At 37.1% G+C, this 26,302-nt stretch overlaps 1 long non-coding RNA gene across 1 annotated transcript in view; it reads right to left on the bottom strand.

Annotated features, from left to right (window-relative positions):
• Positions 1-276: 276 nt before the first annotated feature.
• LOC146315639 (uncharacterized) overlaps positions 277-26,302 on the bottom strand; it is a 97,333-nt gene continuing 71,307 nt past the window's right edge. Inside the window, exons 3-4 of the long non-coding RNA XR_014771877.1 lie at positions 14,220-14,331; positions 277-1,489 (exon numbers count right to left, since the gene is read on the bottom strand). This is a non-coding gene — a long non-coding RNA (uncharacterized LOC146315639). The remainder of the gene's footprint in view (positions 1,490-14,219; positions 14,332-26,302) is intronic.

Raw genomic sequence — 26,302 nt, 5'->3', positions numbered from 1 at the left:
CACGATGGCCTCTGTGACGGGAAACTTCACTATATTCTGACATTTAATTGAACCCAAACGTTCAATCAAGAGAATAATAAGCAGATTAATCCGTATAATGTAAATCATTGTTAACTGCAGCCTTAAATTATATGTTGAATAGTGTCTGTCACAGACACAGAAGTCCTGTTAAACTGTACACAAATATGCACTTGTTCTCATTACAGTGAGTTCATTGATGTGCTGGGTGCATTTCATGACCTACATTATAATACCAAAACAAGAGCTGTACTGAACTGCAGGTTAAAGTTTATTTTATTTATTTTTTATTATTTTATTACAAACAAGGTGCATTATCTACAACACATAGAGAGGAAGAACAAATTCATTCAGTCATGCAAGCCAGAGGATGATTTACTGGTGTTTCTGTTTCTGTGTTATCTAACATTTAATGTTCAGTAAGGAGGTCAGAGAAGGTTATCTGCCTGAATTTCAAAATGTTAACTAATGATGAGGTTTAAACCTCACAGCTTTACAGGGAAATTAGGTTCTGACGGCCTCTGTGACAATAATGACAGCCTTTAAACTTAATGTCTTAAGCTGCAGGTTGTCTATGTGTGTTCAATGTTTGTTTCTCAAATAGAATACAATGTAAATGCAATTTGTAACTGTCTCTGTGCTTTCATTTTTTTTCTTTGTGTGGTGTTTTCATAAAAAAAACTAAGTCTGTCTAATCTTTTTGTCAATTTAACACAACATAAATCTGCAAGAAGTCAAAATATTGTTGTAGAACAGTTCAAGGTTGTAAAAAATAATAATATTGTATTTATGAACACAAATACAGCAGAGGGAGTGTAATAAATAAAACTATAATACACTCTATGTACATGTAAACTCACTATGTGTGCCTCTAAAGCATTGAAAATATATATAAAAAATCTGTTAAAAAACATATTTAAAAAAATATGAGCATTTTCAACTGGTTTTCTCAGCTCGTCTCTGCATTACATATAAATGTCAAAAGTTGTGTGACTGTAAATAAAACATGCTTAAGACTCTAAAGGCTAAGTAATCTTTTACTTGTGATTTCACCACCAGCTGGGATTTCAACAGCATCAGCATGACTTCACTGGGTGTGGAGATTTAGCTCCAAAACAGCCCACAAACCGGAAAGACGGTTTGAAAAGCCAGAAAACCTCAACACCTGGACAATTAACAGCACGATCCCCCTCCTGCAGGTGTTTTATGGTCACTTGGTGCAATGCGACAATAAAAAAACTTACCTACTGCCTTTTTAAACCACTTGAATTTGTTCTTCCTTTCAACATTTGAGCAAATTATTCCCTGAGGCAACTCCACAGCACCATTTTTATGTTGCCAAGAAGCGGCAGCTGCAAACCACGACACACAGGCACCACCTCTTCTGTCGCTGCCTGTGGTCACCGCTCGCCAGACTCCCCATCTCATGATGATGATGTCATGACCCCAGACTGACTCAGCAACATCTCAACTGGAACAGAACAAGAGAAAAACATTGTTAGGATGCAGGAAAGGGACACAGGAAAGACGGGAAATGAACAGAAATGTTGGGAAATGATGTTAAAGATATGAAAATGTAAGGTTGCATTAAGGGGTGCTCACAGGTAGTGGAGGGCATCATTAAGTGCATTATAGGCCTACTGTGAACAAATAAAATATAACAGGCTGGATCAGCACTCAGCGCAACACAATTAACTATCAGCATTTATTGGCCACAAATAAAAATGTGCATGTTGCAGAGAAGGAGACACACTTTAGTTAGTAAATAAAACTAATGTAAGGACTTAAAATGTATCTAGGTTCCTCAGATTGTCCACTGCAAATAAAAACAGATGTTATAATCAGTCTATAAAATAATATAAATAGTGTATACTGGTAATGACAGGATATTAAGCAATGAACTGTTTGAGATGATGCACTTGTGAACTTACTGGCACCACTGACGTGTTACAGTCGTAACAAGCAGATGTATTGAAATCTGGAGTGTGTTCCTGGTTTTGCACCTTTTCCTGGCTAATTCTGCTAACTCTTAAGATTTTATTTACCTTTTAAATGATTATAAAGTTCTTAGTTGGTGTTCAGGGATAGATGAGCTGTGCCAAAAAAACAAAACGAAGAGACAAGCTGAGACATTCACTTCCTTAAATCCTTCCTTCATTAATTTTTTGATTAGAGTGACAGAATAAGCATCAAATTATGATTTAAAGGATAATATAAAAATATCTATTATATAAATCTGAATATGCTTTTGACATCTAAGCTCCTTAATGTTTAGTTGATTCCACTTAATTCCTGTGTGATTTTTTACAGTGTACCAAAATGATAAATGCATTTGTTTTTCTCTGAAATCTAAATTGTTCTAAACAAGCATCAATATATCAGTTTTCACAGCCCCTTCTGCACACCAGGCATCCTGGCTTAAGTCCTCAAGGTTTAGGAAACTTTAACTTTACCCAGTTATAGTAAAAAATCACTTTCATGCACTTAATTACTGCCTTTACAAATATAAATATAAGTGTAGTCAAAAAGCAGCTTGGCAGATGTCGATATGTGATTTCTCTACAACAACACAAACATCTGTGTACAATGTTCAGTGTCACTGCAGCTTCCTGCTTTAATTCCAGATGTTCTGTCCGGTTTCAGACAGTCCGCACGACAAACGATGCACACGTACACACACACACACACACACACACACACACTACAACACAGCATTGACAAAAACAAAGGAAATGTCGGGCTAGGATTTGACTAAAAATACATAGTAAGTCACAATCCACAGATGATCATATTAAACCAGAATTTTATTTTTTTTTCCTTCAACATTTTGGTCACAGATGGAGGCTCAACACCACCAGAAATTACATTTACATTTAAGCACAAAAATTGAATTTTTAAAAAAGCAAAAAAATCCAAACAACAGATAAAGCCTTCTTTTTCTTTGCTCATTTGTCTAAACTAGCATACTGGTACATATTGTTTTACTATTATGCTACACACTGTTTTATTCTAATTTCTTTTTATCATCTGGCCTGAGACAACTACGTAAAGATAAGCCTTCTGGAGGAACTCATTTACTGTTTATGTTTCCCTGCAAAATAAACAGTAAAAAATAAATGCAGTTCCATATATTTTATATATTGTTTATATACAGTGTCAATGACTGGGAGCCATGGGTGCATCAGCTGATAAACTTTACATGAGAGCAATGAAACAGTTGACCTGATTGTTGTAAATGAGAACAAACAGATAAACTGTAAAAATGTATGTACTCATACTGTCTTCTAATTTATCAAAATATCTGATATCTTTATATCATTTATACCACAAAAAAAGAAGAAAAAAGAGAAAAACTGTCTTTACTTTTCTGTTATGAGTAGAAATAAGTGTTTAAAAACCTGTCTCACTATTAGCTTAGGGTCAAGTATTTGATGCTACTCACACACACACACAGAAAACCTACTTTGTAGCACATTAGACATAATGTAAAAAAAAAAAAAAAAAAAAAGTATATGAAAGTAGAAGCAACACAATTCCTGGCCTCACACGACCTCAAGGGCTCAGACATGAAGAAGTGTGAGTGATAGCGTGTGGACACTTTGCCTGAGTCACCTGCACAGATCCCGCACAAGTTCTCTGCAGAGGAAATGGACGACATAACATCAGCACACACCCTGCACCACAGACCCGTGTTGTGACAGATCAACTATGCAATGCAGCGGTGCAGTTATGTTCAAGTTTTTAATTTTTAGTTTGGTTTAGAACACCCAAACATCCACTCAGCTCACAGACACACGGAAGGAGGCGGTGCTCCTTCAACAGCAGATTATTGTTGTGCATATACATCATCACGGAGATTATATATCATTGTTTAGTGCCCGATTTTTTATCTATTAATTTTTAAGTTGCTAAACCAAACTGTTATGATACATGGAGCAAAGTTACTTAATAATAATAATAATTACATTTCAATTTCAGTTAAAATTATTGAAGCCATTGTTTAAATAAACACAATTTAAGGCATCAGATTTACTCCAAAGACTATGAGTGTTTCTTTGATCTGACCATGTTTTGTTTAGTCATGATGAACCCCGTCTGCAGTCCAAACTGATTAAAGCAAAGTATTTTATGGATTGAGAATGTTCAATGGAGGAAAATACATATAAGTGAGAGAAAAACAAAGCAAACAAAAATGTCATTGAACAAGAAATACTGTGAAAAAAGTTGGAGGCTGAAGCTACAGCTAAAGCAACATCAGACAAAAAAGAACAAATAAAAAAACAACTCTCATTTCATGAAGCCCATCCTTCCTTCCTGCACCAATTTTCATATTTGTTAATGATGCTGTCCTTAAAAATTTGTTTAAACTGAGTGTCGTTCATGTTTTTAGTTCCTCCCTGCAGCTCTTCTGCTCTCTCGACTGAAATACTTTGCCGTTTCACACGAGTCCTGACTAATTTCCTTTTGAACATACAAATTCCTCTCAGGTCATACGCGCTCTCTCTCTGAGCTGATTTAAAGCGGGACAAATCTTTAAGTTTTAGAGCCTTTAATTTGACAAAGAGCAAGTTTTTTACTTTGAAGCTTTGCCTCACTGGTAGAATAAAAGAAAAGTGCGGCACACTTTTGGCTACACAACAGACAACGGGACCTCCTCCCCACAGCTTTGTGTGCATCACTGGAAAAGATGAGGCAGACAGCTGCTTCAGGCATTTACACATTTAGACTTTTAGCAGATGATGTTCTGGAAAGCTCACACTGACTGTACTGTAAAACAACACAAGTGGGATGTTTGCCTGTGGATGAGACAACTTATGTTTTTATTTTTTCACAAATCTGATCACTGAATATCCCCATCATCATGTGTCTAATTTATTATAAACAATATTTAAAAATCATCAAGATGCAGGTAAACCCTGGTTTAATATATATATGCTCTCCTGCAAAGGCTGCAGCATTTTAAATGCATATTTTATGTCTAGTTGTGGTTGGAACATGTTCATCATTATGACTCATAATGTGTGCTCTGTTAAAATGTGTTGCTTTTGATTATTTTCTTTTTTTTTTTAGGTAAAATAAACTTAATCAAAATTAGTTAAAGACATATATAAATATATGTACACACACTTTTATTCTGTTGTCTGTGGTAGACAATTAAAATCTCCAGAAACAGACCTGTCTTATATTAATACACATTACACACGCACATGCACAACCACTATTATTAAGACAAATCTCTCTAGTTATCTACTAAGCGTTGGGCTCTTCCTCTGAGGATGAATGTCTTTAGCCATCTTAAAGTCCCAGAGGTGGACGCTGTGATTAAAGACCTTGCAAGAAGTACAGAAAAGATAAATTACAGTCTTCCATTTATAATGTGGCCTCTTTCCTCACACCGTAGCCATTATGCCGACCACAGGACAGACAAATTTCTCAGCTTTGGTGTCGCTGTTAATCATTCTGTTAAGAGCTGAGGAGATGAATTAGTCGGCTGCCCTTTTTAAGTGGAGCACCACTTAGTTTCAGACTCAACGTGTAGCTGTGAAAACACGCTTCAGTCCCACTCTGAGTGGTTTTCTGTCTTATTTTTCTCTCAATTTCAGTGTAAGTATTAGATATCACTGTAAACAACAGAGTGCCTGCAGAAAATCAAATTCAACCTCTTGTTTTTAACAAATCCTAAAGCCCCAAAGCTCAAAGTGTTCAGCAGAGAAACACCCGCAGCAACATTCAGCCCACAACCACAATCAACTTCTCCTCAAACATATAAACAACAGTATATAACTGTCTGTATCCAGGAAGGGAATCAAACATGGCTGCCTATTCACTCCTGTGATCTTTTTCACTCAGGACAAAGACGTATAACTACGATGAATAATTTACTGAAGGGACAGGATTAACCAGACTGATAGATGACTTGGTGCTTTGTCTTCTCTTCCTGATAAAGTGGATCTGCATTTAGCTCTCTCAGGTCAGCTTTAAACACTGTGGAGGACATTTATTTTTTAAAAAGTGACAGGATCCTTTAAAAGCTTATAACCGGATGTGTTTAGATATTTAACAACAACAACAGCTCATCTCTAACTCACATCTCTGTCTTGAAGTAGAAGTGGATTTAAGAAACTAATATAACAATATAATAAATAATATAATATAATAATATAAAAAATATATATATGTTGATTTAATGAAAAATATAGATATCCTAATGGCAATCTTCTTCTACACTGTAAGTTTTAAACAAGTCAGAAATGAGGTCATGATTCAAGTGTGAGGTTTGAATGTCAAACTGAGGTTTGACATTTATCAAAATAAAGGTTTGATGAGGCTTGAATCAAAGATACTAATCAAAGATACTGCCTTTGCACTGTAAACCTGATATATATATTTTCTTCAGAGCCTTGTTAAACATTTGTAATCATCAACATTTTGATTACTAACTGTAGTTTAATTACATATTGTCTGTCAGTAACTGTAACAGGTTACAATTACATTTATTTTGGGATTTAATTTTGTGTAACTCCCCAACATTACGAGTAGGTCAGCCTTGTTTTAGCCTAACAATTGTTGATGACTTGTGGCCCCTACTGGCTGGTTAAGAGGAGCGAGGAGTCAGCAGTTGGTATAGGTTATGTATAGGTTTATTGTGAATCACCACAACCACAAGAGGTCCTTGAGCAAACAGTCATGAATGTGCACAAAAAATGTTATGCTGATGGGTCCGGTAGTGTGCGAGATTAGATGCAGACAAGCTCTAGGTTACTCACTCAGTGCTATATTTCTCACTATCCTGTCTACATCCCATTCCCTGCTCAGGTTGGTGCTTTCATGTGTGTCCTAGATGAAGGCCAAACACAGAGATAAGAGAGCACCTGGGATGTGGTCCAGTAGCTCACGTGTGGTCAGGCAGCACACAAGAAGCCAACTGTCAGAAGGTGTATTGTTGTAACAAAAAGTCTCAGAAAATAGACCAGTGAGGTCTGGGTTTGACGTCACAACACCTTATTAACCTTGTTGAAAAAACACAATCAACAAATTATTTCAAAGTCCAAACCAAAAAAATAACATCAATCAAATGTCTGACTGGATTTTTCTAGCAAGATTCCTCTGGCAAGATGGTGAAAAATATTCCACTGCAGCATCCACTGTATGAAGATGAGAAACACCCACTGGAATGCCCTGACTGATATTATTAAAAAACAAACAAACAGTTGATTAAGCCAAACGAACCTAAGGGAAGTAGACCTTCTCTGTACTGTACACTATGAGAAGTGCTAAGGGATAAGGGAAAGTAATACATGGGTATGTCTGAGTGTGGATCAAAATGTTCAAGAAAGGAGGAGACTCTTTAGAGTAGTAGTATAAAGAGAGGTGCATAAGGCTTTGTTCGTCAGTCTAGTCCTGGGATTGGCTCGAGTTTGTTGATTTTGCTGCACCAGAGAGATCAATAAACTCTATACGGCAGAACTTGCTCTTCCTCCAGTGATCTTTTTTGGTTGTTGGTTATATATTATAGTTTTACATTTCTGTCTTCAGACATGTCTCCATTAAATATTGGTCCAACTGAAACTCCTACCTGACACTCACTCACTATGCAGCCAGTAAGTGTGAATACAAATTGCAATTCGGCTGAAGATCAGGGGTTACACCATGGGTTTATGGGACGTCTATTCATTACTGGTGAAAGGAGATTAACCAGTTTGATGTATGAGTAGGTGTTTTGTTCTTGTCGTCCCTTTTGATTAAGTGGAAACATGCATCAGCATTACGCAGGTTTAAGAATACTTAACAGCAGTTGTATGTATTGGCTGCAGATCAAAGGTGAAGATGAGGACTTACGCAGCTGATAAGTCATCCTGACAATCCTCTTTTTCACAGTTCAGTATCTGAGCCATCCACCTGTACTGAATATTAGTCTTAGAGGTTGTAGTTTGTAGTGCTGTTAAATTGAGCTGAACAGATTACGCACTGTATATATATTAATATAAGAAACACGGTGCATTTCAACAACACCACAAAGTACAGCCAAAATAACCAGAACGCTGAATCAACACTCTAAAGCAGTTTCAACAAAAACTTATGTTTTATAGCAGGATTGATGTTTTAGCTAGGTACACCTAATAAAGGGGCAAATGAATGTTTGCTTTTTATTCATTCATACTACAGATATTTGTCATGTGATTTAAAAAGATGCAGGCTACTATTAAAATAAGCTTTTATTAACTCCTTAATAAAGACACTCATTGATGTAAAGTGAAATATTACAATGACACGTGACTTCATGATTATGAATTAACTTATTGCTATTGTAATGCCAACCATACTGCTCATATATATATATATATATATAAACAGTTAAAACAACAATAATTATGTAATTAGTTAAATGACGAAACTGGCAAAATGAAGGTAAAGTTACATTTGATGGATATTTACTCACACACTAACTCAACAGTAACTCTATAGAATATAAAAATACATAAAAATGTGACTTTTTGACTTCTTTAATGAGTAAGTAAAAACTGGGGAGCATACTAAAAAACTACCACTGTACATTCTGATTAATCTACGATCACGCTAACACCCTGTTTGTTTTCAGAGCTCACAGTAACATATTTGCACGCAGCCTGCAACATGAGGGACAGTGATGACACCCAGAAAACAAATCAACATAAAAAACTGACTCACTGATCTTTATGATCAAATGAAGAAAAAGGCACCTACAGCAGCAGCACAGAAAAACCACACACAACATATAACGTGGTTGGGTTGTCAAAGATTTGTAAAAAAAAAAACCCCACAACAAAATTACAAAGCCTTTTTGCATTGTGCGTGTGCTGTTACTGTTATATATTTTCTTTGCTGTTGCCTTGTAATTCTACTGGATATCTGTTTTTTGAGCGTAGTGAAAATAATGTATGGTCTCACACCTGCCAAACACATCAAAATAGATCTACAAGTACATGGAGATGTAAGTATGAGCTTCATGTACACCCTGTTAAGACGAAACCATTGTTGCGACATACACATTGCCATCAGGACACTTGAAAAGACGTTCCTTCTCTAACAAATGAAAATGTTTTCTGTGAAAGAGACCTATGGTATAAACACGTAACGTGAGTATTGAAAAAATGTGAAGCTATCATTAGTGCTGGACAAAGTCAGCAGGACAAAACAAATTACTTAAGAGTCGTAGTGAGTGATTCACTCCCCACTGGACTCTGCTTTCTCTTTTGCGGTTCAGAGGAGAAGGAGCTCATTTCCTGACTGGATGGACTGATGTGGAAATAAAAATGGCTGAGCCTGGAACCAAAACGATAAAGGTGGGAAATTTACCAGAAATTGTGATCTACTTGTACACACACACACAGCTGTCAAAATATATTAATGAAGACTGCCTTTGTAGCTAAATGGTTACAGTGCCTGCTGTAGCGTTGCTGGTTTGATTCTTGTCGGCACCTTTGTTGCCTTTCTTACCAACTCTCTCTCCCTCCATTTCCTGTCCTGTCCAATAAAGCTGCCCAACAAAGCAAGGAGCCAATGTCTTTTACACAAGAAAATTATTTACATCTGCCTTTCTTCTTAGTAGTATTTGTGTTTTGCCAAGTGGTCGTGTCCTGACTGAGCACAGGGAAGATGACTGGAAACATGCTGAAGTTTCAGTTTCCGATCAGTTAACACACAGATGTGTGCAGGCTGTCACACACACAAAGTGAACAGAACAATAGGTGATGTCACTGTCAATAAAAAGCTTTGCAGGTCTGCATCCAAGTTTTATTCTTCAGTTAAAAGAATAAAAATCACAGTGTTGACCACTCACAAGTATGCTCTTATCTTGTTGAAGCTGCTCCCTTCTGTATCGCCTGACTGTGGAAGCCCATCCTGTGGAAACTCATTTGGTATAACATGAAACTACCTTCCATGAACCCCAGTGATCATTTAGATTTCATACATAAAACATACTTCACTACAGCATAACAGAAAGTTATACCCTTACCAAACTCACAATAAAGGTCCCTCAATATTTTGTTGTCTTAAAAGCTTTTAGTATGAAGCAGAAAAATCAGGAACTGTTGGATTTTCACCAGCAGTAACTTGACACAGATCATATCAGCTGAAAGCAAACATGAGAGTAAAATAAAAGGGATATTTCGGAGTAAAAACAGTGACTAAGGAGAGACTAAACTTCAAATGTGTGCAAGCTACAAAAGTACTGAGAGTTGGACGCACGGACGCTTTTAAAAACGTCTAGCCTGGGAAAAAAAGCACCAGCGACAACACCAGTCTGAACATCTGAAAAAAGACGCTGACATTCAGACAAAAAACACTGTGTGGGCATGGGCCCTTAGTTGACTATCAAGGGGCACCGCTACCACCGTTAGCTTAGCTTAGCATAAAACTGGAAACAAGGAGAAACAGTTCAGTTCTGTTTCAACAAAACAAAGTCTGCCTGCCAGCACTTCTAAAATTTGTTAATTAATTACATGTTATATGACAAAATATATTGTTTGAAACTGCCCTTTAGAATGACACAAAGAAGACATCTGTCTGAAACCTTTAAAAATCATTGTCGGAAAATAAATCCATTCTGTGATATGACGATGCTGTGGTTACGGTTTGGTAAGGCTGGGTTACAAGCACGAATTGGCAAGGTTTGGGGAATCAGCATGGTTTGGTTTGAAATAACTACTTGGTTAAGGTTAGAAAACCATCATGTTTCATGTTGAAATTGCATAACTTTGTTAAGGCTTTGTTGCTGCAGATAGAACAATAGTCACTTGGATTATGTTATGTAACATTTCTGGTCATGCTTAAAAGAAAACGTAGGCTGCAACAGGCAACATGAAAATTAACAATGGGCACACTCCCTGTTTTGGTCCCATCCATTGACCATTTGAAATATCACTCACTTGTTTTCTCAGTGACCCAAACCGGTAAGCACATGGAGCCACCCTTTCCTGGCTGTGAGCGACTGGACTGAGGGAAAGACTTTAAATGACGAAGCACACCGTATCAACGTGAGAATACATAAAGGTCAGAGGATTTGTTTACATGCCTGCAGTGACGCCATCATTTCTGAGAATCTGGGGAAGACAAATGCGAAACGTACCAATAATCTTTTCACATTTGACATGTTTTTCTTGCAAACGTTCCACAAAAATAACAGAAAAACATGAAGCGTGTTGAGACTTTAATAACAGGGATGGAGGTGTAAACATGTTGCAACTGGTCTTCATTAAATCCGGTCAAATCAGAGTTCTCTCAGATAATGAGGTTATTGTGATGAGACTTGACTCCAGATGAGGCATTCATCAGTTACACAGTCAGTGTGAGGTTTATGTGAGTCCTGCAACCACATCTTTTGTCTTTATTCTACAAATATGGTAGGCCTACATCTGGAAACTGTGATTTTCGACAAGGGTAGTTATCCAAAGTCAACCCTATCACCCGTCAAATATTAACACAATGAGATTTTTGATAAATAATCATTAGCACTGTGGATATAATGACTAAGTGGGTAAAGTCAAATAATAGAACAGCTAGAACAGTCTGGTAAGTTCAGAAAATTACATCAACCTAATGTAATAGAGCCTTTAGAGCCAGGAAGACTTATGTCCAAAATCTAAGACTACATCTAGTATCATATCACAATATTAATATATTGATATAATATCAATATATTGCCCAGCACTAGCTGTGGCCAGGACAGAAACCATCATACTAAAGACAATGGATTTGTAACCTTGATAGAAATAGCAGTTTTACTTGCTTAATGCACTATCACTTCACCCTCATCTGTAGTTTCTCTAAATGCTTGGTCAGCTGCTGTAAATGGCTACTTTACAGTTCTTGGCTCTTGGTATCACCTCTGTTGCCAGGCAGTCTCTCTCTTTGATGAATAAAGCAGCAAACACACACACACACATCTACACAAGGCCTGAGTTTCTGGTGTTGACACGTGCATTTTTGCCCAGTCCCACACCATGACACTTATACTATTGATCATTACGACTTTTTGATGAATTGATGGAATCCACTTTAGTTAATTAATGTGAGCCTCTGCAGATGCACTCACTGTCAGTCAAGCAGCATTAGAGAGACGATGAAATGACTAACATGGTAAGGAAGAGGGAAAAGGGAGGACATGGAAAACTTGGATTATGTGTTAATGAGAAGCTTGCAAATTTAGATGGTTTGTTTGCTTGATTGTTTGCCTATCTACCTCCTTTATGAGTAAATCTTTAGCAGACTGTGTATAACAGGCTTCTAAAATGTTGCTACATGTAGATTCTTGGATATATATATCACTACACATGTCACTTGAAAATGACAGTATAGTTTTCATCTGGGTGTTTTATCTCTGCAATAAAAGTCAAAATAAACCATTAAAGGTTTTTGCATTCTGGCTTCAAGTACCTGAAGATATTTCTTGGTCCTGTTAGAAATACCTCACTCCATAAGATGTATTATTGCTGCAGTAGAGGGGGGGAAACAATTACAGACACAATAACGTCCAAAGCAGGGCATTCTCTGTACAGAATAATCTTGATTTAAAATGTGGCTTGGTTGCCTCAGAGTAATTTCAGATTTGGGCCAGATCAGCTGTGGTTTAATGTGCAGTTTGAGGAGGGGGGCTCAATGCTGGATTAATTGCCTGAATGATGAACGATATGGCTGTGGGGGATCAGAAATTCTGGTCAATTATCTTGCAGTTTGAGCAGCTCCATGGCCCAATTCCCTACACATCTGCTGTAAAAGGCCCTTAATAAACAACAGTGAGCTTGTTGTAAATTTAAACAATATATAAAATGTGGATGCTGCATCACATCCATTTGTTATTTCTGACCATTATGCATCATGTGATTCTTTTTTTTTACTCAAAATTGTAGCTGTAGCTCTTGCATCCAATGTATTATTTTTCAATTTATTTTATAAGTCAATATATCGATGTCATATCTATATTGTGGTACAAGACTAGACATCGTCTTAGATTTAAGATATTGTTATATCGTGATCTTGAGTGTTGTCTTTTCCCGATTTTGAAGGCTACATTACAGAAAAGTGATCTAAGTTTCTGAACTTAACAGACTGTTGTAGCTGTTCTATTATTTGTCTCCATTCATCTCAACATTACAGATAATTATTTATTAAAACCTCATTGTCTTAATATTTTCTAAAAGCGTCAGTAGTCATCCCTACAATGTTGTTGTCCAGCCCTACTATAATCATCATATGTTTGTACAATGTGAGAAATTATTTAGGAGAAAACATGCATATTGTGATATATCATGTATATTATAAAATAGCCTAAAAATATTGAGATATTATTAATAAGCCATATCATCCAGTCCTATTAAGTGCTCATGGTCCTTGCTCTCCATTTCAGTGTGTTCATTTTACACGCAGTGCTGTAAAGATTTAGCATCTTTGCTCGATGGGAAGAGGGCAGATTTCTGACTGAAAGATAACTGACTCAAATCTCAGATTATTTGATAAACTGGCACATGCTGTGATTTGATTAGGTGGTCTGGAGCATGGCCTCTGTTACCCCAGTGTAGCACTGTGATCCAAGATTTTGCTCAGAAATAAGATTCTAGAGAAATTACATTTTATTTAAGGTTTGGTATCTTGCTCAAAGGCACGCAGACAAGAAAAGAAAAAAAAAAACACTGCATTTCCTTCAGTCACAACACTACCCTGCTGTAACCTGCACACAGAAACTGAGAGACTGTGTGGGAGGATTTTTGCACCCTATAAAACCTATATTTTTACAATACAGGTTTTACAGATTTAGGCTGTGATCAAGTGTCACACGCTTGGCAGCACAACTGAAGTTATCCTGACCTTCAATAGTTACAAAGACAAAACAAAAAGGGCAACTTGGGTCAAGCTTTTGCTGGAGAAATGACATTAATGTGGGTTGAATACCAGAGATAGAAACAAGCAGGCAGCAGCAGAAACAGGGTAATGTCAGGTAGGCTTGTCGACCACATTTACTGCAGGTCACTGGCCGTCTATGTTTTGAATGTTTAACATTACAATCACTATAACTGCATCTAACATTAACTACACACAGCTCTCACAACTGATACACACAACAGGAACAATTCAGGATTTTGTCAGATAAACATGCTTGATGTTATCAACAAGCCACTGATCAGACTGCCAGTACAGTAGTTTACAGATTTGTAAACTCCTACCGGATGAGCTTTGCTGAGGTGGTTTCCCCACCAGCTGTCAGGATGGGTGAATGTGGTGGAAAGCAGCCTGATAGTCCTGTGGTGAACAGTTTCTCAATCCTGTGCCTCAGCCCTGCAAGAGAAAGAAAAATCCCCATTTTAACAAGTCACTTCACCTGTAGTTGAACACTAATATGCATTCATTCATTTCTACAGAGTTCTCCAACATTTTATCTTATTATTTTATTTTTATGAAGTTTTTTTTTTATGTACGGCTGTTTTCTTGATTCGTTCTTGCATTCGCTTGGTGTCACAGGTTTAAATGACCAGTGTGTAGGATTTAGTGCCATCTAACAAGCCTGCAGATTTCAAACAACTTATCTCTTCCTCCATTCCAAGCATGTAGGAAAACCTACGGCGGCTGCAACACTCATGACAAACGCAAGTGGCCGTATTAACTGTCGGTGTTTGGTTTGTCCATTCTGGGCTACTGTACAAACATGGTACAACACAGTAGCCTCCATGGAAGAGGACCCATGTCCTATCTAGATAGAAACAACTCAGTCTAAGGCAACAGAAACACAGGGATTCTGATGTTCAGGTGATTATACACTAATGAAAACATACTTATGAATATTATATTCCATTTCTTGTTATTCCAAGAATGTAACTGATTTAAGATTGTCTGTGATAAATGATGATGAATTTTCTAATCAGTGATCAGAGCTGAAAAATCACCGAGACAAAACAGATAACAGTAAAAAGTATTCAAGGTGTCTGTAGTTGCTTCATCATTATTTTAGTGTGTTTATTATACGCAATGTAAATTTAAAACGTTAATGTAATCTGAAGCAAACGGGAAAAATGACTCTGCATCACCAAACGGAGGTTACCATGACAGATACAGTTTGTGCTGCTATTACATTACATTGTGTTTCATTTTTACATTATATGGATTTGTTCGGTGATATTACGAACATACAGCTCAACAACTTTTCATTTTTAATGTCTTCCCTCAGCTTAAAAGCTATATCGCTCATAAACAACCTTGTTAGGACAATAATTAGTTAAAGAACGGCGCTTTTTACAGACGATTTAATCTGAAACTCTGAACATAACCTGTTCCCAACCAGGTTATGAGTTTAGTATAAGTTACCATGGTGATCTAGCCAGGTTAAAAGAAAGCCACCTTCGTGACACTGAAAATCCTGGGTTAAGACTCAACGTACCTCGCTAACCCATTAATCTCGCTTCGTAGTACAGCCCTCTAGTCTACTTTAGTCTGTTGTTTGTTATTCTTGATCCACATCTACTGCATCATTTGAGTTGCAACATTTAAAACTTTTAAAATATTAGTATATGGATCAGTGTGGAAGCTCTGTGGACTCCTGGAGTATCTGAAAGTTTTGAACCGTCAAAGAAAATATTGCTCAGATTCTCTCCTTGATGTCATTATCTTCGGCGCAATATGATCTCACACTTCATTCAACTGATTCATGCTCATTTCTGTATGATTGGTGCGGAGTTACACACAATCAGCACGCTCTTATTGGGAAATACCCGTTTCCATTTCTTCATCAGAGAACTGCTGCTATGTCGGCTGCGTCTACAGCCGACTTTTTTTTTTTTCCTCAAAGAAAACTGAATTGTTTCCACTGCTGCAAAGAATTTTCTTTTTCTATCTAGGATACCAAGATGCCCTCATCACTGGAAGCGTCTCTCATGTGTTAACCACTGAAAGATGCTGGATGACTACATCTTGTTTCATTATCAAATGAAACATACATGCCAACTATGCCTACGCTGTAGAAAATAAACTATTTGTTTTCATTTTAAAAAAGTTAGTATTCAGGCTGCCTATAAAATCTTATGTTGAAAAGGTAAGTTGAGGAGACTTAAACATGATTCAAAACATAAATAATAAACTTAATAAGACTGAAAAACATGCCTGGGAAGCAAACAAACCCTAGATGTAGGTAAAAGTTTATGTAGTAAAATGTGTCAAATTCCCACTTGTAGTCAAGGAAAACAAAATTTAACTCACAAGCCTTTCAACATGTTTCAAGGCCATGGGAACCCTGGTATTAGATTGTGTGTCATCAGGTTTTTTCGGTGATGTTTCACACAGCAGAAGCTCACTCACCATTCTGTGTGTGTTCATGTTTTGTTTGACACATGATGCAATGTCTGAAAAGCCATCCCACACACAGGAGACAGATGCAAAGAGGGCTTTGTGTGGGCAGCATTTTGACTAAACCTGAAGCCTGTTTGTGCATACATGTGTCTTTGTGTGAGACAGAGAGAAGGTTAAAGACAATCTGATGTGGGTGGTCAAGTTTTAATCTGTCTCACCTCTTGTCTTCCATTTGTAAAGGATATTTATTTAAATTCTTCTTGCCATTATTTATATCCAATATTTATATATTTTATTTCCTCTTGTTCATCTTCAACATGCAACTTGAGGTTTGTGTGTTTCCTCGAGGACTCATCATAAAAAATATCACTAAAGTGTCTTTAAGTAGTGGCTAAACTTAGTCACCTTGCATCTTTATCAATATCATATATTTGCACTGGAGCATCACATGTTGTTTGTTATCACAAATTCTTACAGTCGATCATCTGTGCATAAATAAAACATGCCTGCAAGTTGTTTTTTATCTCCCACTGTGCTCTTTCTGTTAGCCTGAATTTCAAGTTTTCTTCTTCTTTCCTGTCTCCTCCTTCCTCTCTCTCTCTCTCTCGCTCTCTCTCTGTCTCTGTATTTCTTCTTCCCACGCTATTGTGAACAGACAGTCAGGTGACGATTCTGCCTGGGGGTCCCTATCTGCACCGGCACACACCGGCACGTCACATTTCAATAATCTAAACCTGTTACTGTTATCAAACATAACTTTATCCTCAGTTAACCCTTAGCACAAACCAGAGCTCCTGTCCTAAATTTACCCCATGATGACTGATTGACTACAAAATCACATAATATATAAAGCTGAGAGCCGTCAGTGTGTTTTCACAGCGCTGCAGGGTTAGTCAGGGTGATTCATAATGATGGTAGAAGAGAAAAATAAGCAGACTATTGTTCACTTTTCACTTGAAAACTGACAGACACTTCCCAAACAGCTTAGACAGGTTTAGACTAATGAACTGTAAATGCTGTCATAGAAATTCTTGAACTATAAAAGTGGAATTGCAATCATTCAAACTATGTATTTTTCTCATTCGCCACCAAGCTGAATTTGTGTTTTCTTGCTACAGTTTTCAACATGTAGCCTATTTCACACTTACGGCTGGGCATTAAACTTTGATACTTTTATGACACAGACCGAATTGCTTGAAATACTATCAAGTATCAAAAAGTGTCTTGTCATTCAACACCAAATTTTGATACTTTGGGGAGTAAACCTCATTAATGTCAGTGAGCAAAAAAGCATGCAGCATGCTTATATCAAGATCTAATGATATTGTTTGGTTTTCTCATGTTAAATGTCGTAGTGACAGGGAAAACACTAAATTTCAGCCAGAGACAGGGATCATTGTTTCGTGCATTTACGAACCGGTCTTTGAGCAGCTTCTTCCTTTAAATTGAGTTATTGAATTGTAATGTGTAGTGTAATTTTCTTTTTCTAAAAATGGATTTTGATATATAAAAAAAAAGTCTTGTTTAGGGACCAGATTCTATTCACATTTGATGCTGTTGCAATGCTTGTTATATTCAGCATCTGCTGTTATTACTAAAAACTTTTATTAAAAAAATCACGTGTGTCACAAGTGTGTGGGTATACTGTGTTTATATGTGCTTTCTCATTACAGTTGTTTTCTTAAGCAGTATTTGAGCTGTATTTCAATTCACACATCAGTATGAAAGTAGACAAGTTGTCTACAAGACAATAAATTTCCTGTCATCATTACTCATGTTGCTACCACTGCTGCTCCTGTTGTTATTACAACTGTTAATGACATATAACACACTCGTTGTGACTACTGTGACTACCACCCCAACCACCATTACTAATTCCACTACTATTTCTCTGTGTAGGACAGTACACACTCGGTCACACTGCAACTGAAAAAGTGCAAAACCATTTATGTGAGGTAAACGCACAATATAAATAAAACAGTAACGCAAGACATAGTCTGATGACATCTGAAGTAGCACTGGATCACGGGAGTTTACATTTAGTCAAGTTCATCAACTTCCTTCCTCAATACTTCCTACTCAACAAAAATATATAACACATGCCACGTGTTTTCTGAAATGTTACATACTCTAGCTTTAACAAGGATAGACACAATAACACAAAAAACATATACAAGCTAGTGAAGGATAATTGAGAAATGTAACCACTCTTTCCGTAAACCAATTAATAGCTTAATATTAGCAACTGCAGGGTTTACACACCTCGTACTCACAAACAAAACCAACAGACCTTTTTCCCAACAGCCATACTGTAGTGTAAACACAGGTGTTACCAATGATACTAATTAAGGTCCTTTCAGGTCAGTGTGCTGCTGTTGTGCAAGTTAGCTCAGTGGAAACACTCTGCTACATTACATGTAACAAGGCCTTAATTACTATTATTAGTAACACCTGTGTTTACTCTACAATATGCTGCCGTGAAAAATGTCTGTTGATTCATAAATGTTGGCTAACCAGTGGCTGAAGTTTGCAAACCAGCTCAGAACGCACATCTACCAGCTACCAGCTACCAGGACTCTCTTTTCTGCAGCTTTTCTCTGTTTTATATAATTCACGCTAAGGTCCAGCCGATACTGGAGCAAACTAGATTTTTATATTGAACCTGAATAAGGAAAAATGATCAAACATACAAAAAAAGTGTTGCCTTTAAAATTAACAAACAAAAACAATCTGCATTATGATCTGGCAAAGACAAAGTCTAATCTGTCATGACATAATATAAAATTTGAAACTTCACTAGGTGGGCTTCTCCTGATCGGACCACCCAGGAAAGTCTGGCATCCCAAGCCCATTGTCCTGAAGCTTGACTCTCAGTGTTGCAGAATGACTCTGAGCCAACCAGTGTTCAACAGCATAATTCCTGTCTAAAAATAATATCTGATTTTGTGAACCTGGTTTTGTGGCGTTGATTAGAAAATGGTCTGTCTGTGAGATTCTCGTGTGATCTCAATGTGTGGAGCCACAAGTTCATCAGGAGTCTTTTCACGGACCTTTCACACACATAAATTTTTGAACATGACAGTAATTTCCATCTTGTAAAACCTGTTTTGGCACATAAACATTCACTTTGTCTAGATCAGATTCAACATGACTCACATTATGGCATCTTGTTATTTTATCACCCCCCAGGCTCACAAATGACCATACAGCTGAGTCAACCTCTCTGCCACAGTTCAAGCTGAGCATAAAAACTTCACAAGGGAAGAAAATATCACAGACATATACTGAATTACAAAATGCAGGCAGTCTTGTAGTTACGTCTATCCTATTTTGTGTCAACATGAGATCCTTTTAGCAATATAAATTATCAAGAGATATGCATTACCCCAAACTAGACACCCACGGGTTATAAATGTCACAACTATGTACTGTCTGCTGTTGTCATTCTCAGACAGCAGCATGATTCAGATATAAGCTACAGCCAGGAGCTAATTGGCTTAGTTCACCATAAAGACTGGAAGCAGCAGCTTTACAAAGGCAAATAATAACACAATTTGACTTTTTACACTTTGGTTTTCACAGATATCTAATTTAATACAAAAACAGATGGGGTAAAGTCAAGACATTTATGAAAATTTAGGTAAAACTAACAGTCATACAGTTCAGAGGCAACTGACCAAAAGTTTGTATATTATCTTCCTACTGTATCCTGCACAAAACAGTGTCAAAAGTGTGTGCTGTTCCACATGAGACACGTGTTAAGGAGGACACTAAATTTTCGACAGTTAACTGAGGCTGTGAGCGTGCACAGAGGACTCCAGTAAAAATAGCATGTTGGCTGGTAAACAAAGCGGCTTCAAAAAGGAAGTGAGAGGTTTAATATCAGTGAGTTGCTGAGGCGGCGGAGCACAGGGAAAATCCAGTCAATATGTTTCAATTCTCAGTACATGCCCTGCTGTGGCGTGTTTACATTAAAATGAGGTTCCTATACAGGTCAATGCCTGTGAATGTGTAAGGTAGCAGAGTGATTTTTACAGCGAAAAAGCAAAGCAAGCAGAGATGAGCCACTGTGACTAAGCTAAAGATATGACTAATATTCCTGGGAGCCTCTGGCATTCAAGATCATTGCAAACAGAATCTACCACATAGAGCAATGATTCTTATCTATATTCTGTTAATGTCTTTGTTTGTATCTTAGTGAGTTTTCCACATTATTATAATCACACTCAACTTTATTCTCTTGTGTGCTCTTGCATACAAGAGCATCAACAGAACATACACTGAATTATCACACAGACAAAATATTACAGAATCACTCCTGATCTGTGTTGCAACGCATGAAAAACACCACATGAACATATTAACAAGGATAAAACCGTGATTTTCACTGGAGGGGGTCTTTAACTTAGCCATACATTAGGCATACACTGGTCAAGCCAGAAGACATTGGATCCTACATTTCCCATAATGCAACTGAAGCTTGTTCTCACTCTTGAGTGATGAAATACCGACATTTCAAGTGACTTCAACTCATCTGCGTCAGGTGTGGTAGTATAAAGACCGAGAAAATCTGCATATGGAGGAAGTCGATTGGATGGATGGTTCAAACAAACACAGGCCTTTCACTCAGGATGCTGGGGTTTGTGTCCCATGTCAAACCACAACATAATCTGAAGTTTTAAGATACATAACATTTTGTGTAGCATGGGACTTGCACCATGTGACTTTTGTTTTATGACTTGCTTCAATATAGTTATGTGATGCAACGCAATGCAACACAACACGACGAAACGTGAAGTATTTTTTTAAACTAAAACATGATCTTTTCCTAAACCAAATCAAGTAGTTTTGGTACCTAAACCTAAGCAAACTGCAACCGTTTCACAGAGTACACTGTACATCAGTATTAGACACTGAGTATTGTGATTAGTAAACATTAGTATTTGACAAGCTGGAATGAGAATGGGTTGCTGTTTTGGTTAGACCCTTCTGTTAAAAATGTTCAAACACTGTGAAATGCATATTGTGATGACACTTTTTTTTATTTATTTTGTTATCCTTTATTTATCCAGGAAAGTCCCACTGAGATATAATATCTCTTCTTCCAGATGGTTCTGATCAAATCGGTAGCATAAACACAGTATCACATGCTGGAGCACCCATGATACAGGAATAGTAAAAGAAGAGTGGCGTACTGAACAAGTCATAACACATTCCTCCTCAAATTAAGGATTAAGTAAAACGGCAACATGTTTTCTTCAGGGCAGTCTGTAAAAGACCTTTAAAAAGTATTCAAATAAGAGAGAGTTTTTAAGGTAATGGTATCAGCAGCTCGTCCATGTCCAGAGCAGTTTTATCAAGCTAGTAGCTATAGTAATTATAGCTCTAGTGCTTCAGCTGCCAGTATGATAGGATAAAAAGTACAGAGAGGACCATCCTAAAGATTCATATTAAATATAATGGTGAGTGCACGAGCCTGCATTTGTTACAAAAGTAATGCAGTGTGATATGCATGCATGCATGTAAATCTATTGGCTAATACAGGTAGAAATAAGCTTGCACAATTGTCTTTCTGGCCTCAAATGGAAACAACATTTTTAAACAAAAAAAATAGCCCTGATTTGTCCTAATCTTTTACAGTAGATCATAAATATGCACATAAAAACACACATTTTTCATCAAACCACATTACATATCAAGCCTAGGTATTAGTAAAAATCCTAAAAAGTGATTTCAGGATTAGGACCTTGTCCATAAGATATGTGTAAAGTTAACATCAGCATTTTTGTCACTAGATCATTTCAGTATCAGCACTGTCATGTAATGCTGGTCTCAGACTATATGATAATTTGCCTGTCACAATGGTCACTGTATCAGATTAGGCATTTATAGAGTGATCACTTCCTGTCGTGACTTGACTGAGAGACATAACAGACCACCCGCTGGTCCCCAACTAATCACAGCTTGCCCTCCTTCACCGCGTGTGTGATGTCATCAGGAAGCTAGTGCTCGGGAGGGAATGTAAACAAACAATGACATCTGCGGCGGTGTGTACGATACTGGCCGTCTTAAGGTCGGAAAAGCCAAAAAGGAGAGAAAAAACTAGCGTGACCTCGGTGCCACTGTAGTGGTATATTTCTCACTACTCTGTCAACATTTCATCCTCTGTTCAAGTGACATACTGTGTGTGAGCATCTTCCTTTCTTAAGTGAAGGTCAAACAAAGATAAGAGGACACCTGGTGTGGTCAGAAGCACACTGAGAGCTAACAGCTACAGGTCAAGTAACCTTGAGTTGTTACTGAAAGTATTGGATGAAATCATGAGTTGTTATTGAAGCTGTTACACAGAAGACCATGTTTCTGTCAGCACTGTTTTTAAAAAACAGTTGAGTGAGCCACATGAACCTAAGGGTAGTAGACACTTTTTGTATCATGGATATGGTGTAGAGGCAGAGGGCAGGGAAAAGAAATACACAGTTATGTTTGAGGGTGGATCAAAATGTTAAATAAAGGAGGAGACTCTTCAGAGTCTTCAAAACAGTATAAAGAAAGGTGTACTGTGCTTCTTTCTTCAGTCTAATCCTGGGATTGACTCGAGTTTGTTGGTTTTGCTGCACCAGAGAGATCAATAAACTTTATGTAGCAGAAGTTGCTCTTCCTCCAGTGATCCTGTCTTTGTTGTTGGTTTGGACTTAAAATATTTTTGATGATTGATTTTTCCAGCAAGTTTAACAAGGTGTTGTGGCTTTAAGCTCAGACCACACTGGCCTATTTTCTGAGACTTTTTGTCACAACACCACCTCGCAACAGCAATAACATCATTCTTCTTCACCTCTTGGTGGTTATAGCCGTGCACGAGGTGCGACTGTCGCTCCACACGCTCATTTTCATTCCCATACCCCCAACATCAGTTGGTTCGGGCTATTATAATGTCGATATTATGTAGTCTGAACCTTGCATGCAGTGTTTAATTCCTGAAACAAGAGCAAGAATAAGAAACAGATCAAAAAACATATTTAAACTTTTCACTAACAGGATCACAGGATTGCATACATCTAGTCATCAATCTAGAATCAATGTATTAATCTGTATGTGTACCTATGACACCAATCAACAAGGCTATATTATAGTATCCTCATAGTTGCTATAGTATTTTGGAAGATGCTGGTTCTGTCATTAGACACCCTTTACACCCCCGTGTACGTCAACAGTTTTAAAATTGACTGATGCAATGTACCATATTAAGCATGATCACACACACATCCTCTGCGTATGTGGGTTTGAATTGCTCTGTAAATACTGATAAAAATGGACGTGTTAATAATTAATAATGGGCACAAGTTAGTGTTGTTAGTAGTAGCGCTTGTCTAACATATTTCACATTTGACAAGACTTGACCTTCAGCTTACAGTAGCTTAACTATTATGTAATGTCTGTCTTTTCTGTCATTTGAAAATGAATTAATGTAATTAGACAACCTGAACACTAATTCAGTATAATGTTCAACAAATGCTGTATAACTGTCCACTTTAGTTTTGCAATTTCCGAGGATTTTATAAAAAAAAAAAAGTTTCTGTTCTCTGTAATGAACTTACATATAATTTACATATAACAAAACAGGAAAAATAAAAATAAAATGAACAATTGTGCCAAGAAACCTCTTCACTATAACTGGATGAAAGTTATTTCCACATTTGTAAGTTAAACTCCACAAAAGTAAAAATCAAAGTATAAAGATTTGGCAGAAAATGTTTGTAGTCGGCATACTAGAGGATAAGGTTCTCCCAGTAATTTATTCTCAAGGGCCTGAAAAATTACACAACTCGAAAAAAAAAATACTCGCAGTGACTGAAAGTGAGATCAAGACTTTTTCCTCTGAAAAACAATTACTACTGAGGAGAAAAAGAAAATGCTTCATGATATGATAAAAGCTGACGAGCCATCTGGAGAGCCAAGAGTTCTTTAACTAGAGATGCAATGATTCCAATTTTCTTGGCCGATTCCGATTCCCAGTTTTTTAAGGGTCTGACCTGCTGATCCTGATTTTGGCCAATTGTGATTTTCAGTCTTTCTAGGAACTATAATTTACAGTATTCACAAACATTTTTGCAATTTTTAATTTTTAAAATTAAATTGGATGTTCATAATAAAACACTGATTATTAAAATATTTATTAAATACTGTTTTACATTTTCTCCAAAAGTCCTCCAGGTTACATTATATTATTATATTAGAATTATTTACCAGAGGGAACACGATCTCGCAAGATTTCGTGAGATCTCGTGCTTTGAGATTTCACATGGTCTCATGTGGAAGCGGATGTAAACAAACTGGAGACAGACACGGTGCGACAGTTTGCTGTAGTAAAGCTCTGCAGTGACAAAACAGAAGCAGAAGTTAAACAAGTAAGGATGAGAAAATGTTCATTCTTCAGTCAGAACAGGAGGTGAGATTTTAAGTGTCCCTCTGTGAACAGCAGTCTGCCACTGGCTAACATTAGCCTGAAGGCCTAGAAAGTTTATGGCTGTTCTGCGACGTCGTCAGCTGCTCAGCTGCTGCGTCTCCTTGTAGACAGTCTGTCTTCTCTTTATCCTGTTCTAGGAATCTGATGCTAACACCAACTTCATGCAAGCATGTGTCTGTGTGTGTGTGTGGCGTTACGGTCAGTGTGTCTGCTACGCACATGACGTGACCATCATGCAGAGCATATGTGTGAATTTGACCGGCTCAGAATCGGTCATGTGACACTGACAAGCCGGTCACTAGTCAGGGCCGCAGAAAACTGTCCGGTTCTGGTCTCTGACATCCCTACATACGTAACTGTTGTGTTTTGTTGACACTGACTTTACTTCCTTGTTACTTGGACCCCCACTGCTTTTTGTGTAAAAATAATAATTAGTTGATTGCAATTATTAATTTTTTCTTCTGACCTCATTAAAATCTAACGTGCAGATGTACTGATGTGGTAATCCCTCTCTTTGCCACAAACTGCATATTTTATGTACATGACAAAATAAAGTGTTGTTATTTCACCAGATAAGGATATATTTATTGTTATATCCTGCATGTAATGTGGGCTATGTGTAAATAAATATAAATAAATTTATTAATTCATACCACAGGAAATTAAATGTTCAGTGTGTTTCAAAATGTGTGTTGCATATATTGAAAAAATCTATTTAGTATCCAAAGTGTCTGAGACCCCAAACACAAATAATATGCAATTTTCTGTAGCAGACTTAAAAACAAATTCTACAAGATTTTCATAAATTAAGGAAAAGAAATTAGTATTACTGTGGTTTTGAGGTGTCCAGGGTCTCCAGGATCCCAAACAGAATGAAAACAAAGAGCGTTAATTAATTTTTAAGTCAACAACACTGTGGTAAAGCTAGAAACAAGACGGACTCTTAGTTCCTGAAAAGCGAACTTGTTGGAGATGTGAGGATTTTACTTGACGTCAACAGTCTTCCAGTATGAAACAGCATCTCCACAGCCTGCAGTGAGTGACTCTATTAAACAACGCATGAAATCTTGTCATGTGCCTCAGACGATGATAAACAGTCTCTGATTTGAATGTGTAAATGTCAGCTGGGCCAGACAGATGATGAACAGTGAGAAGAAGGAACAAGCACTTTCACACATGCATGCAAACAAATACACACATGCACACACAGGCTACACACTATATAAGCACATAACATATAGTGGCAAATACTGTACACATATAAATACACACACATGAAGATGGGTGAAATTAAAGAAAAAGAAATAAACATATCTATACTTGGTATAGATTCTACAAATCAATGAAACTCTACTGGAGGGATGAACACTATCTTTGTAAAAAAAAAAAAAAAAAAATCCCTAATTTATTTTTTGATCTTTGGTGGGCTGATCCAAAATCTCATAGTGAAAGCCTTAACATATGATTAATATTTTTTTTTTGTCAAAACATTCAGTGACCCTGTGT

This window comes from Lutjanus erythropterus, chromosome 14 (assembly GCF_056507025.1).
Source record: "Lutjanus erythropterus isolate fLutEry1 chromosome 14, fLutEry1.hap2, whole genome shotgun sequence".
NCBI lineage: Eukaryota > Metazoa > Chordata > Actinopteri > Lutjaniformes > Lutjanidae > Lutjanus > Lutjanus erythropterus.
This window is presented reverse-complemented; position numbering and strand designations above follow the sequence as displayed.